Raw genomic sequence first — 15033 nt, forward strand, 5'->3', positions numbered from 1 at the left:
AGACACACGGAGCACTGTGTCCTCTTCTTCCTATTTTAGTACAATATTCATGCACTCAGCTTTTATTCTGCATAAATGAATGTAACTCTTCCATTTCTGCCTCTTTTAGCAAACATATTCCAGTAACTACAGATCAAGATTTAATACACTGTTTTCTCCCTGAAAGTGGCGAAATAATGCTAAGACTACTTGTGAATAAGTCAGAGCTTATTCCCAGAGTGCTTGTATCTCATTTAATTCTCAGTATGTTTTTTTACTGTGTGTGGAAGAGGTCTCCATTGACAACGAATAGCTGGTTATTGTTTTTAATTAGTCCCTCTGTGCATTACACTGTATTGGAAAGCTATAGACCAAGGTGTGCTTGTGTGATGTAGTTACATGAATTATATACTAAATATAATAATCACGCTGCATGCTTCTTCCATGAACGTGGGTGTGTTTGTGTGGGAGAAAGACGGTGTGAGCTGTGAGGGGCTGTGTGTGGGTGGGTGTTTGTGTCCTGCTTGTCTGAGAGCACATGAAAGCCAGACAGCGGGAAATCAGTCTGCAGCTACACGCTCTGATTGTAAATTTAAGTGCCATAAAATTTGAAGAGCGGTGGGTGAGTCTGGCAATGTGCATATTACTGAAAAAAATCAGAACTTTGAACAGTAAAAGTTGAGCTATGGTGCAGTTTGAAGTACTTAATGCACTGACTAGTCGAGCAAAACCTCACAAGAGTTCATAGAATTTGACTTTTTAATGCTAAAGCTTTTAGTTGAATGTATGCCAGTTGTACTACAGAGGCAGAAAAATATAGTAAAAAGTTCAAGTAAAGTAGTTTTTATTTTAACAGAGACAGCAAGGTACAAGGTACAGCAAGCTAATGCTAAAGTAAAGATGATTTGGCTAGGCTGTGCCAAGTGTAAGCTAGCAGGTGCAGTTAGCCTTAGCCAAATGAAAGAGTACAAGAAAATAAATTTATCTTAATCTTACTTTTTTAAATGAGTTAAAAATACAAACTTTAATAAACCAACATCTTAATTTTAACACTTTTTGACGTAGTAGCCAAATTCAATCAGGATAGAATGACACAGCAAATTTCTTGCTAACTGTAGCTAACTTGGCTGAGTAGCACTAACAATCATTTTTTTCTTACTTAAAAGGCACTTACATGACTGTATGTGTCAATTTATTTATTCTCCATTGTATATGACTTCAAACTTACTCCTTTAATATGTTCCTTAACAAATTGATGTTAAATACTAATACTTATGGTCTAACTTAGCAAAAAACAGGATTAGGTAAGCAGTGGACTAGCAGAACACACATCTTGAATCTGTTTGGTTTTTGGTTATTTGAATAAGCAAATTAACTTCAGTTTGTCATTATTTACTACTGCAAAGAACTGAGATTTTATTGGTAGATAACTTATTTTCTATTAGAATGATGCTAGCTGTGACTTGTTTAGCACAGAGTAGCTATTAGCTGCCATTAAAGCAGTGAACCCAAGTGGAAAACCTTACAGTGTGGAGTTAAAACATATGTCTGATTGTTTAAATTGATTAATTTTTCATGATATATTGTATTGATTGTTTTTATGAATTAAAACACAGAAATCACTGCATAACAGATGTAGGGCTGAACTCCTGTTTACCTTCCCCCAAATAATTGCTTTTTTAGAAGGCGGTGAAAATGCACTAGACTGATTAAACTGAATTGATGTTATCTGTTTAGTTTCATTTGTGTTTACATGCCTTGGCTTTATAAAGCGCTACAGAATACACTGATTACAGCATCATGTTGTGTAGATTCACTGTGACCCTCACAGCATGACATAAGCAGCAATAAAACACTATAACATGCTCTTTAGTCACCTTGGCTAAATGATGACATCTGCAGTCCCTCGCAGGATGACGCTCTGAGGTCATGGTGGGGTTAATATGCTTTACTTCTCCTTTCCAGCTGAAGTGACTCACAAACCAGCTTACTTACAGCCTTGTGCCTTGATGTGGGACATGATTCAAAAGCATGTTTGAGAAACAGCCGTGGGGTATTATTTCAACCAGTGGGGAGCGTTTGTGAAATTAAACAACATTATTACACGCTAATTATGTCATAACAGCACAGCCTGAAAAACAGAATATTGTTATTCTTTGATAGATATTAAAAAAACGGATTTGAATTGGCACATTTTCCACTGAATGTCATGAAACAAGTGCATGAGCAATAATAATATCTGTAGATAATTTGCAGTGGGTAGTTCTGTTACCATCGTCTTGCAATCAGCTGTAGTTAAAATTTTGCTCAACATCTTCTTCTGTTTGCAGAGGTTTTACAGCGTCCTAAATCCCACTGAAGATCCCAGTGTCTCAACAAAACAGTCTGTGCTTTACGTTGGTCTTCAGACTGCTAATGTAGTTTTATACATCCAAAATTAAATCCATTTTGGAGTAGCTTTCACAGTTTGATGGAATCTGAATATTAGTTCAGCTCCCAAGAGCGTATTTAGCAGGAACACAGAGATCAGACTGTGATAAATATTTCTCAAAGCGTGACTTCACGGCAGGAAAAAAGTACTTCATCACACCACACTGAAGGTGTTGCCAAGTTTTTTTTAGCGTTGCAGCATGCACTAGCTCATCTACACCTGCTTTTTAGAAACATCTGCTTTGTACAGTCAAATAATGGAGAGGTATCGATGGATAGAGATATCTCACACGGAGGGTTATCTTCAATATGTACATAAAGACTTTGTCCTCTAATGCTGCTTTGCCACACGGGCCTTTCATTACAGCTGGCTATCAGCAGCCATCGCCTAATACACCCCGACAAGTTGGATTTGATTCATCGGCTGCTGAGCTCTATCTATTCTGCCGCGGGCCTCTGTCGTCCCATAGATATCAGGACTGAGTGGTGATATCAAATATCTTATAGTGGTCGTAAATCATCTGAGGGGATTGAAATTCACTCTGATACGAGGATGACTCTTTTACAACTGTGTGGGTTATGAGCACTGCATGACATAGTGAGGTTAGACATCTTGATTCACTGGAGGTAGTTTGTTTTCATCCTGTAGGGGTTGAAGTTAGTTTTATTATTATTATTATTTTGCGGAGTTGCTAGGACACTCCTGTTCATCCCAGGGGACCATTCTTTATCCTGGGTCTGACCCTGCCATAGCCTGGCTGTAAGCTAGCTATATTTAGCTCTTTAACGGTTTCAGCAGGAAAAAAACATCCCATTGCTGTTTATGCTTGAAGCTACGTGAAGCTGTGTTCAGCCATAGCAGTGTGTTTAGCTTAATGCAAACATCAACATGCTAACAAACTGATTCTAAACAGGCATAGTGGTGACCGCGTTGGCTGTTTTATCAAAGTTTTAGCATGCTAACATGCTGTTGGGATCATAGATATTCATCTCAGTTGTGTTGCCAGAAAAAAATGTCAACGTGCCAACAGTTATGATACACCTGACCTGAAAGAGGTGTGAGGATTTCCAAGTTTTCCATTATCATCAATGGGGTTAGCATGCTAATAATGGTCAAATCTAAAGTTCAAAGCAAATCTATAATAAGTTGCACATTTTTCCAACCCAAGGCACCCTCTGCTCAGCAAAATTTTTGTGCTTTTTCTGGGGAATCCTGAGGCATTCCCAGACCAGAAGGGGTGTACAATCCCTACTTGAGTTTTGGGTCTTCCTAGGTTCTGCTCTCAGTTGGGCGTCCCTAAAACACCTCTAGAGGGAGAAACCACCCAAGCTGGCACCTTTGATGCAGAGGAGCAACAGCTCTACTCTGATTTCTCTAACCCTATATAAGGATGAGCTCAACCACCCTTAGGAGGAAGACTTAATTGTTCAGGTCCAAATCCATAGGTCAGACAGGTAAATTGAAAGCTTAGCCTTCCATCTCTGCTACCTCCTCACCCTTATATGAAACAAGACCTGAGACATGGGCATAGGCTCATGGCCTCAGACTTGTTGGTGCTCTGTTTTTTTCACTCAGCTACAAAACACCATAAAGCTAGCTGGAGGTCCTGGTCTTGAGAAATGAACAGAATCCCATCATCTACAATGAGGCAGAGGTGATCTCTTGGATGATCCAGAAGGAAAAGTCAGGGGATCACCAAAGTCAATAAACCTGATCTGCTTTTGGTTAGGAGTAGCAGCATCAAAGCTCTTGCTGATAATCATAATCGTAAATACATAAAAAACCTAGATATAAAAGCCCAACAATGTGGACAAAAAGTCCCCATTCTACCATCCTTATGTTTACAATTTGTTCGATATTTAAGGCTATAACATTTCAAAACAAGAAAAGCACTCAGTGAGCACAGACCTCCGCCAAGCATATTTTGATTCTCACGCAACACTTTAGTCCTACTTTAATGTTATACTCCCTTTAAGCTGAATGTCTGCTACAATTTGGTGTTAGTTGCAGGTTTTTACAATAATTTGTTACCTGACAGTGTTGAAAATTATGATGACCCAGTACATATTTCATATTCTGGATCTTAGTATCCAGAATATTACTAGGATGTGGATCATACTTCAACATCTGTAAGAAGTTATCACAACCTTGTCTTGTATTGTTTTGCAAAGCAATCCGACCATTTATCGCAGAGTTATGTACACATATGGTGAAAACGTCCCTATCTCACAATGATAATGAATCCTTTAAAAAAAACCTGGATCCAGACAGTGATCCAGATCACCTCCAAAATTTAATCACTTCTTCCTTACCCCATTTTAAACATTTCCTGAAAATTTAATCAAGATCCGTTTGTTACTTTTTGAGTTATGTTGTTCACAGACAAACAGACAGACAGACAAACTCTACCAAAAACATAACCTCGTTGGCGGAGGTAATAATGGGCTTTCTAAAACTCTGCTTGAACGCCTCTTGAAACCTGATCAAAGCAGAAACTCATACAAGGCTAGAAGCTAATAGGACTGCCAGAACTCAGATGACCCTGCTGAGATGTCTCTCACTTTCTCTGTGAAGGCTGCAGTGCAGTTTTCTCATCTCAGCAAGCCTAACTCATCTTAACTGATCTGGTACAGTGTCTGCTTTCAGTTACAAGTTGTTCACCCTCCTTTAGACTTTGTACTTGGAGGTTTTTTACAATTCACTGAGGGGTATGCTTCTTCCATCGAATAGAAAACTCCAGTCGATGAGACTTTACCGAGGGAGACTGCTTTTCTTTGTTCAGATTGCTGAGCAGGATGCTTAAATGGGCATTTGGTGTTATTAGGAAAGCCTTAATGTCTTCCTTGATAAGTGCAACAGCTGCAACGTTCACATTAAGTGTAATTACATTTAAAATGTGTCAATAAGCAGCCACTACAGCTTTAAGACGATCAGTTGGCACAGATTCCAGACTGATAAGGCAATCAGATTCAAGGAGTTATTTAGTTTCATTCTGCAGCTCGTGTAGTGAACTTAAGCACAAAAAACAACACAAGGCAGTCTGTATATTCCTGACTTGGGATGCTGCCATGGCTGGTGTGAGAACAGACGAAGTGTGATGTTTCTTTGTGACTCAACAGATGCTCGGAGGAGTGAGTGTTGGCTTTGAGTGGTTACTGAGACTGAGGCTGCGCTTCTGTGACTTTTCCTGAAAAAGCGTCAGCTGCTCTTGAGAGGAAGGAAGTCAGAAACGTGTTGCACAGACTTGTCAAGGCAATCCATCTAGTTATTTCTCTTCTCCCCTTGCTCGGGTTTGGGGTGAAGCTGCAAGAAAATTCTGGGTCAAGGTGGAAGTTGGCCACTAGAGAGGCAAGAGAAGGTCGTGTTATGTTTTCATGGTGCACTACATGCTAATCTAAAATTAAATTAGGTTTCCGTAGCAGCATTTTACTCCCTTGAGATGAGGTGTTAGGATTTACACATAGATGTTGGTAACACTATTTAAAGATTGTGCGCCTTTGGACTTTCCCACCCTGTCTTACACCTGAGCCTTACTGCTGTGTGTCACAGAGAGTGTGAAAATACCCGTGGGTCTGAAAAGAAACAGTTGATGGCTCTGTTCTGCCTTTTCTCAACTGTTTCATTCAGTTCAAATTAAACAGTGTTGATAAAAGGGTCAGTGCGCGGGTCACCTTTGTTCTGCCGAGCCAAGATTAATAATGAGGACAATAACAGCATAATGAGGATTCTGAAGGCTTGTGAGTCAGGCGCAGGAATGAATCCATACTATCTCAGCTGTGATTAAAGCAGTAATGTGTCTGCTCAGTCTTACGTGATGCTGATTAATACTGGAGTCCATTTTTCAGGGCAGCAAGGAAATACAATTACCATGGAGGGGGGACGGGGAGGCAAAGACGATGAGCCGGTAATCTAATGGCATTTTCATGTTTTATTCCTTAAACCTATCACAACTAAATACCACCAGATATACGTACAGTCTGTCTCTGCTTCATCTTATAGGTTTTAACTTTGGTTAATGTTGTTCCTTCCTCTGACTCTGTTCTGTTCAGTTCTGGCTGTGTTTCAGATCCAGCAGGTGGTAGCCCTCTGGTGCTGCTAATGCAAGACTTTTATTTTTACCGAATGCTTGAGTATGACGTATTAATCAGCACAGAGCAAAATGAGCAAGACAGGAAGTCATCCACCAAGAACAGCATTTAGATCTCCGGTTGATATTCAGGATAAATCTCTACAGATAATAACTACAACAAACCATTATAATGAGAAGAGCCAGGCCTGGAGCCTTCTGGTTTGACGTTTGCCAATAAAGACAGCATGGTTGAGGAGAGGCTCATCATTTGGGCAGGAGGCACAGGAAATCTTTGACTGCACTGGAGCGGAGATGGATCGGACATAGATCTGGTAGAAGTCCAATGTTAGTTTTGTGATTGGCTGAAGCTACACTTTTTTAATGACATGATATTAATAACAGATAAAATGTGATGTAAAGGGGTGTTCCGTAGCTTCTTTTTAAGCACAGTTTAATGGCCTCATCTTTACCTGTTGCACTGAGGTCATGACCATAGACTGTATATAGAGTGGACAGTGTGGCTCCGCCATTTATCATTGTACAGTTATGAAGCCAAAATACCGCCGTCACAGGCGCAGCCGTTGGTAGCAGTTGTGCAGCCAGAGCCTGCACAGTACAGACGATGAGGGATTCTGGGAGAATCTGAGTGGATCTGGGTGACCAAAGTAATATATATTTTTTTTTCTTTCGAGAGTCTAATCACTTCTTTACTCTACCTCTTCACATATTTTACAATCCCTGAAAAATTTACACGAGAACGGCAGCTGTCAATCATCATTAAACGTTAGTAAAGCCTTGTTTTTAACCTCGTATAACTAATGAAAACAAAACTTTTCAGAAAGAAGAGGACTTGAATACAAGGCAACCAAATGATATCTTCAAATCACCACAATAATTGGACGTGAGAAACATTTCTACGAGGTGTATTAATTTTTTCAAGGTTGACCACAGCCCATCTGGAATGGCTGGAAAGCCTGATTTTTTTAATCTATTCTGCAGCCAGCCACCAGGGGGAGCAGTTTTTGTGGAGACCTCACTTCGAGCCAAGCAAGCAGACGTCCATTTTTTTTTTACAGTCAATGGTCATGACAGGCAGTCATGTTGGATATACCCAAAATGACTGTTTATCCTTGGTCCATGAACCAATGTTTGAAAGATTTGAGTTTTGCAGTTGTTGGTCGCAAACTTATTTCTTTGGTAGCAACACCAAAGCATCTATATATTCAATCATTTGGACCATAAATCTGACAGTGGAGGTTTGCACTGAGCTAGTGAACATTGTGGGGTTGTAAGCTTGGAAAGAACCAAGTATTTTCCAGATGTGGTGGTGGTGGTGGCCAAATTGGAGCAAAAAGAGAAGTAACGAGTGACCTTGTTGAGTACCAGTTGACTTGAAACAAACACTTTTGTTTTGTTTCTGCTAGAAGTGTACACACACAACTGTTTATTAACCGATAAATTACCCTTAATCTGGGAATTGTGTCTACAGCTTTTTGCACTGACAGGAAGTGGCCAGAAACAGTGTTATGATGCAGATTGAAATAAGAACTTAAGAATGTAAACACTGCTGTCAAACCCCCTTTAGCTGTACTATTTTGGTTACAGCAAATCAATCCATCTTTTAACTCTTATCAAACCACAAACTGCCTTTTCACTTGTGACAAATACAGAAAAGTCTCCTTCATTTGCTGGTCCACTTTAAACCTCCTGGGAAAAAAGTGCCAACATTGTTATCCTTTGATGACTTACTTTTTAAATAAGGTTCAACTCATAACATTTAAACCTTTTGGAGCATCTGTTGAGCGGAGATTTCCCTTGGGTGCCAGGTCGTGTTGGCTCAATTTGAGCTCCTCAGTACATTGCAGGGAGGACTCTTATTTATTTGACTTGCTCCGGGTTTGCACTTCAGTGCCCAATCACACCTTAGAAGAGGAGAGAAAGTCAAATGTCTCAATCTGTCATTTCAGGTCAAGGAAAAGGTCAAGCTGTCCTATTTCTGGGCCCTCCGTTGCTGCAGTGATGCTGCCATCTTTAATTCATGGTGGCTGTCTGAGTCTGTCGTCTGGCAGCTGGGTGACTTAAAGTGACCTGCAAACCTGGGAATTCTCAAACAAATTCTCTGGAAAGTTCATGAGAAATATGTTCAGTGAAATGACTGGACGTCAGGTGTTTCATATGAGAGCTTCTCTTTAATCAATGTGCCCCTGACGCCCCCAGACTTTCTACTTTTAGCCATTACTAATTATTCATGTTGTTGACTAACTGTAGCTTATTCTCTGATGCATTACATTGGCCTTGAAGGAAGAGTTCGGGTTGTGCTCTCGTTTGCTTTCTTGCCAGGAGGTAAATGTGAGCTTTCTCTTTTTTAATTATGAAGCTACAGCCAGCAGGTAGCTAGCTTACTTTAGCGCAGTGACTGGAAACTGGTACAGCTCAAGGCAACAAAACTAGCCAAGCAGCACAATTACCAAATATAATCATCTTTATTTTATTGGTAGCAGACTAGATTCCCTTTTTATACAGTTATGTATGTGTCATGTTATTTCCCAGATATAATGCTTGGGGATGTAGAAGGTTTTATTAGCTTGTGACAGGTACTGACCATCTATTTTCATTTTTTTAGTTTTTGGCTTAGCTAATGTGCTGATAACTTAAAGTTAAGCATTAGCATGACACAGTGGTTCTCAAACTTTTTAAAGAGACATATCCCTTTGAAATGATTTTTTTTTTTCTGCCAAGTATCCCCTAGCAAGCTAAAAAAAAAACATGAAACACAGTGCCGTTCTATTAGTGTCTGATTTATGAATATTCTCTTTTAACAATAAAATGGCTGTTAATCATAAAAAATCATGATAGGTACAAAACATTATAACTACATCAGCCATAAAATGGAAATAACTAAACTAAAGAAACAATTGTCAACTCAAAGTGCATTCTTTTGGTATCAAAATGAAGGGCTGTTCTCAAACCAAAATTATGAACTCAACAATAAATGAACATTTTTTCACAAAAAGACATAAACTTCATTTTAAATAAAAGATTTACTAAAAATATATAAAACGTGTTGCTGAAGATGTGATGGCTTCATGCTACTATTGGCTAATTTCTCCCCCGCAGAAAAATCACAATGCCTTGGGTGGGTCACAACTTATGGAAATAAATTTCATTAGAGCATATTTTCCCAAAAAACTGGCAGAATTTTGCTGGTTCTGGTTTTGCCTTCTTTACTGCATGCCCCTCTGTGTTTGCAGTAGCATTGCTGCCATGCTTCAAGCTTAATGCTCTTATTTGTGTTGCTATCCTGGTGTAATGGGAGACTCCTATCTTTATTTATTTGTTTATTTATTTGTTTGTTTATTTATTTATTTATTTATTTTTTTTTGGGGGGGGGGGGGATAACGAAATTGAATAACCTACTGGATGTGATACTCAGTTAATGAACTTAAACTCATATTTGATTCAAATGTTTATTGAATAAATAGTGCAAAGGAATTGTGCCTGGTAGCTAATTTTTCAATATATACTTTCGAATCTTGCACACCCCCTGAGTGCCCTTGCATACCCCCATTTGAGTACCACTGGCTTACAACTTGCTTGCTATTGATCTCCCTACCTCACCCTCAACTAGGAAATAACTGAAAATAAAGTAGAAAGTTTTCTTAGTAATAAAGTCTGTAGCCTAGTGTTGTAGTGAAATTAATTGTATCCCAGGCCAAATACATTTTTCTTAAACATGCTTTCTCTTTGTAGTATGCTCTGATCATACACATTTTTATCCAAGTGTTAGTTTTTGTAAGAGTTTCAGTTGTTATCAGTTTGTTAAACTTAATGATTGGAGGCTCTGTTAACTTCACCTTTCCTCAAACTAACGTACAGAATCTTTGCTATTCTTCATTAAGATTTACATCTAAAAGTATTGTAATGAGGCCTCTGCTAGCCTAGTGGCTTGTGCATGCACCCCATGTACGTATGCGCAGTACTTGTCGCAGCGCATAGGTGCATACTATTTTTCTGTGCATATTGCTTTCCTAGCGCTTCTTGCGCAAGTCTAAATAAGCAAGTTAGCGATTGATGTAGTTATTGTTTAACACAGCTATGTGGGCTCTTTTTATTGCAAGTCTTTGTGCTAATCTTAGCTTTTATGGCTACCAGCCATTCATAAATTCCAGCGTCATACAAATGACATGTACCTATCTTTTTAAAATGCATATTTTAAGTTTGCAGTCATGTAGCTCATGGTACCTTTATTAACAGTGAAATTCAACCCAGAGGATATTTTCGTAGGCCGCCATCATGTCATAGGTGAATTTATACAACTCTTATTAAAAAATGTCATGTAGAGATGAAAAGTGCACGAGGACCATATTGACAGAAAAGGCTAAGGATAGTGATCAAGTTTGCACGTCTGAATAAGCTAGCATGTGACATAGACAGACCTTTTGGAGCAGAGAAAAGCTCGGAGCCATCTTTAATTTTAGCGCTGTAATGACACAAGCTGTTTAAATCTGCAGACATGGTGTCAAGCTGATGCTAATTTGCTTGCAGGTGATGTTCCTCTGTGCCGTCCCTACTCCAGCCACTCTCCCCTTTTTTTCATTTCACTCGCACTTTTATTGCTGTTGTCACCAGCTGCACTCATTTCAAATGGCTTTTTTGGCTGATGGTACAGGTGTGCGTGAGGAAAAATGAGGCAGGTGCCCTTGGTTTGCAGCTAATAATTATAATAAAAGATAAGTTGGTTGCCCCAGAGAGTGAATGAATTACGTCTGAAACTGCAGCAGGCTCTGGGAGCGGCTGTACTCTCTGCCAGACTCCCAGCATCCTCCTTGGCCCCACAGACTATCACAGATGGTATCCTGGCGTTGGCCAACCACCTGTGAGGGGAAAGTGAACCATCGAGTCTCTGACTTCTTGTTCGGCCTCTCAGGGACATTTTAAATGTTCCAGGCAAGGTCAGCCAATGCCAAACAAGTGTTTGAGATGGTCACAAGCAGCTCCTGAAGGCCTTAAGCTGCTCTCTGAGACTTGTAATGCATGGCCTCATAATGTGGAGGCAAAGATTATCTCAGATATTAATGTGCTTATAATATTTCCAATGAGGATCATGTAGTCTGAACTGCTTTTCATATAATGACCTTAAACGAGCTTTTCCCTTTAAACACGCTGCTCGCTGATTTTATGCCTCTGAGGGTAAACACCTCAGCTGTTATGTCCCTTAAAGTGTGCTTGTAGCTGAAGGTGAATTGCTCTAGTGAGTGTTTGTGTGATCCTTACTTAGACAGAGGAGTCACATTATGCTCTTTAATAGCAGTTAGTTATAACAAGGCAGGCAGGGGGCATGATGGGAAAGTGTCCCTCTGCTTCTCAGGGTGTGCCTGTCCTTTTTCTACCTTTAAGTCACATTTAGAAAACTACAGCCTGACCTTTTGCATGCTCTGACCTTCTGGGTTCTCCCAGCATAATGTTTCAGTAAATGATGTCATACAGGGGCTATTTTTAGAAGGGAAGCTACAGCACATTAACTGCACCTGTGTTGAGCTCACGTGCTGATGCTGCTTATGTCTCATTGATGGTTAAATCAATACTGAATATCGATCTGTAACAATACTCTGAGCCAGCCAGCTGACCAAATCAGCACTGAAGAATCCAAAGACTTTCACTTTGATATCTTCTACCTCCAAGAGGAGCAACTTTAAATCATAAAATCCCATTTTCTCACACTGGAGGTAACACTTATTTCAACCTCTGTCTTGAACGCTTTGTTTTTGCTGCTGTCTCTTTAAGGCTTCCTGATACAAACCCCCCTACCCTCCAACTGGCCAGCCCTCAAGTGTGGATGCACTGATCCAGCTTTTCTGGTCCCAATACGATACCTGAGCTTTGGGTATCGACCGATATCGATCCTGATCTGATACCAGTGTTAAATAATAACCTGCATGCTCTACTGTAGGATAAGACTGGTAATGTTTTGAGTAAAAGACAAAAATAAGTACATATTCAATTACTGATGTTAATATTTATTCAAACTATAAGGGCTCTAATTTCGTAGACCAGGCGCAAACGAAGGCGCACCTGCCCTGCGCCGGCCTTCGCCGTGCGGACAGGGTGTGACCGGCGTATATGGGAAATCACGGGTAAATCCTGAGTGACAAACATTTATTTTGTCTCTTTTTTTTTCGTCTTTTCTCTCCCTCTTTTTTTTGAATTAAATGAAATGAGAGAAGCCAGATATATACTCAGTATCAGATGTTAAGGCTGTTTATTGTTTAATTGTAAGATGTGCATCAAACTTCCAGCTGCCGTCAGGTTAACTTTCCATTATGACAAACGGCTTTAATCTGACATCAGATGTGACGGGACAGTAAATATAGATACAAATGTATATGCTGGTTCAGACGGTTATGTTAAATAGCGATTACTGTGATTGTTTACTGCATTAAAATGTGGCTGACACTCTGGAAACCTGCCTCTGAGGCTTTGTTGACATGTGCCCAAATCTGCACCTGTCACCAAATTACAGCTGCAGAGGGTGCGCTCTGCTTTGCGTCGAGGATAGACCAGGTTGGAGCTGGCGAGCTTTCAGCACACTTTTTTGGCACGAAATTGTCACTGCGCCAACATGAATCTGCTGACACCTCCCCCCTGGTACGCCGTCAACTCCCCCTGGCGCGCCGTCACACCCATCTCTGCGCAGACGGTCTACCAAATTGTCAAATTGGCAGCGCACGGCGGTGCGCAGCATGAAATCAACACTGCGCAGGGTGCGCCAGGCTTGCGCCTCCTGCCCTACGCCATGAAATTAGAGCCCTAAGTGTTTAAATGTTTAACAGCAGTTTGGTTCAAAAATGCTTCAGAATTTACAGAAATGACTATTGATTGTACCATTTTATTCATGTGGACTAAATCATAGTTAAGCCTTAGTATCAAGTTTGGACTGATCCTTTCCCACTAATACCCAATACCAGGATCGGATCGGTACTTCCCTACCCTTAAAAGGCCTTTTTATGCAGAGCTTTTGCTAGACCTTGATGTTAGAGTACCCGTCCCTCTAAAGTGGTATGAATCAGTTAGGGGACCCTCATGGAATGACCTCATGATTTCAGCAAGTCTCATAAAGATCTCATAAAGATCTGGACATCCAGCATTAACATAGAACATTTCTAAGAGTGTGAGTGTGACTAGACGCACACTTACCATCCCTGTTGATCGACTTAATCCCACTGAAGCTGTACTCAGCCGTCACTGTCTCATTGATGAGCTCCTGTGATTGATCTGTGATGAGGTTGACATGGCAACAGAGCAGATCACTCAATAATGTGTGTAGCACTTTCTCAGAAAGGTCATTTTGCTTGTGAAATTATCTCGTACTCCCAGAATTACATGAGGCAGTTCTTTGTCAGGGGGTCTTCATTAAGATATAGCCTCAACGGCTTTTTTTTTTCTTTTTTTTATCTCCCAGTAGCTTTCTTCTTCCAACATGACGAGCGAAGCATCCTTTATTTATTTTTTCCTGCCCGAGGTAATCAGCGGCATCCACCGTGATTGCATTTTAATTAAAAAGGCGCCATTTTAATCATCTCTGGCGTTGTGTTGGAGAGAGAGGATGTGGCGTTATCAATCCTATGTCCCTGCCTATCACACTTACACACACATACACACACACGCACTGTCTGACTAACTATGCTTGGCTGGATGCTTCATTAAATGGAAGGTTGTAATTAATATTGAGGGTTGACAAGGCCGCCCAGAGAACCCGATGAATTAAGCAGGGAAGTGATGAGGAGGTAAAGCTGAATGGACTGACACTAATTGTAGAGCAGTGAGGTTCTTGATCAGAAGGGATTGTGTGTCTCCCTCAAATCGAAGGGATGCTTTCTAAGTTTTTTTATGCGTCTCTGCTTTTATATTAAGGGTGGTATTTGTAAAACAAGAACAAAAAGAGAATCCTATCAATTTAACTCAAATATACTCAAATTACTGACAAATATGATACAGAAAAGCAGCAAATTTCCCCTAACTTATTACATTTCTAGTTGTTTTGCATGCACGTAAACACAAAAATTAATTTTCGAAAAGTTTGCTAATCAAGCTTTTTTGGACCATGTTTTGACTGATTTATTTCAGCTCAATTTTCCATATCTCAAAGCAAAAAGTCTCACTTTAAAGCTCCTGTGAGGATTTTTTTGCCGGTAATGAGATACCTCTTTAAAATCAGTCAACCCACAGGAGTATAAACTAATCATCAGCATAAAGTTTGACTGATTTTAAAGAGGTATTTTTAACATCTAAAAGTGCTGCCAGAGGGTAGGTGTCAGCCGGTATTATCAACAACCCCTCTATCGAAACAGCCTTCTTACATTTCCCATTCAAAATATTCTTAAAAAGTGACACATTTGCTGTAGTACATGAAAATATAGTAACTACTAAAATACTAAGACTAACTGGTGTACAGAAAATAATTAGCAAGGGGGTGAGAAGAAACATTTAGGCCACAGGGGGCGCCAAAATCCACACAAAGGAGCTTTAAAGTAGGGATTTAAGTCTTTGTTGCCAC

The 15033-nt window shown here is 40.0% G+C and overlaps 1 protein-coding gene across 1 annotated transcript in view; it reads left to right on the plus strand.

Moving 5' to 3' along the window:
- The window catches only part of ptprn2 (protein tyrosine phosphatase receptor type N2), a 157191-nt gene that overhangs the window by 1198 nt on the left and 140960 nt on the right, over positions 1-15033 (plus strand). The gene's annotated exons all lie outside the window — the stretch shown is intronic.

The sequence above is a fragment of the Halichoeres trimaculatus genome, unplaced genomic scaffold, assembly GCF_033239565.1.
Source record: "Halichoeres trimaculatus isolate MK-OKI-2021-1 unplaced genomic scaffold, fHalTri1.1 fHalTri1_scaffold_18, whole genome shotgun sequence".
Taxonomy (NCBI): Eukaryota; Metazoa; Chordata; class Actinopteri; order Labriformes; family Labridae; genus Halichoeres; species Halichoeres trimaculatus.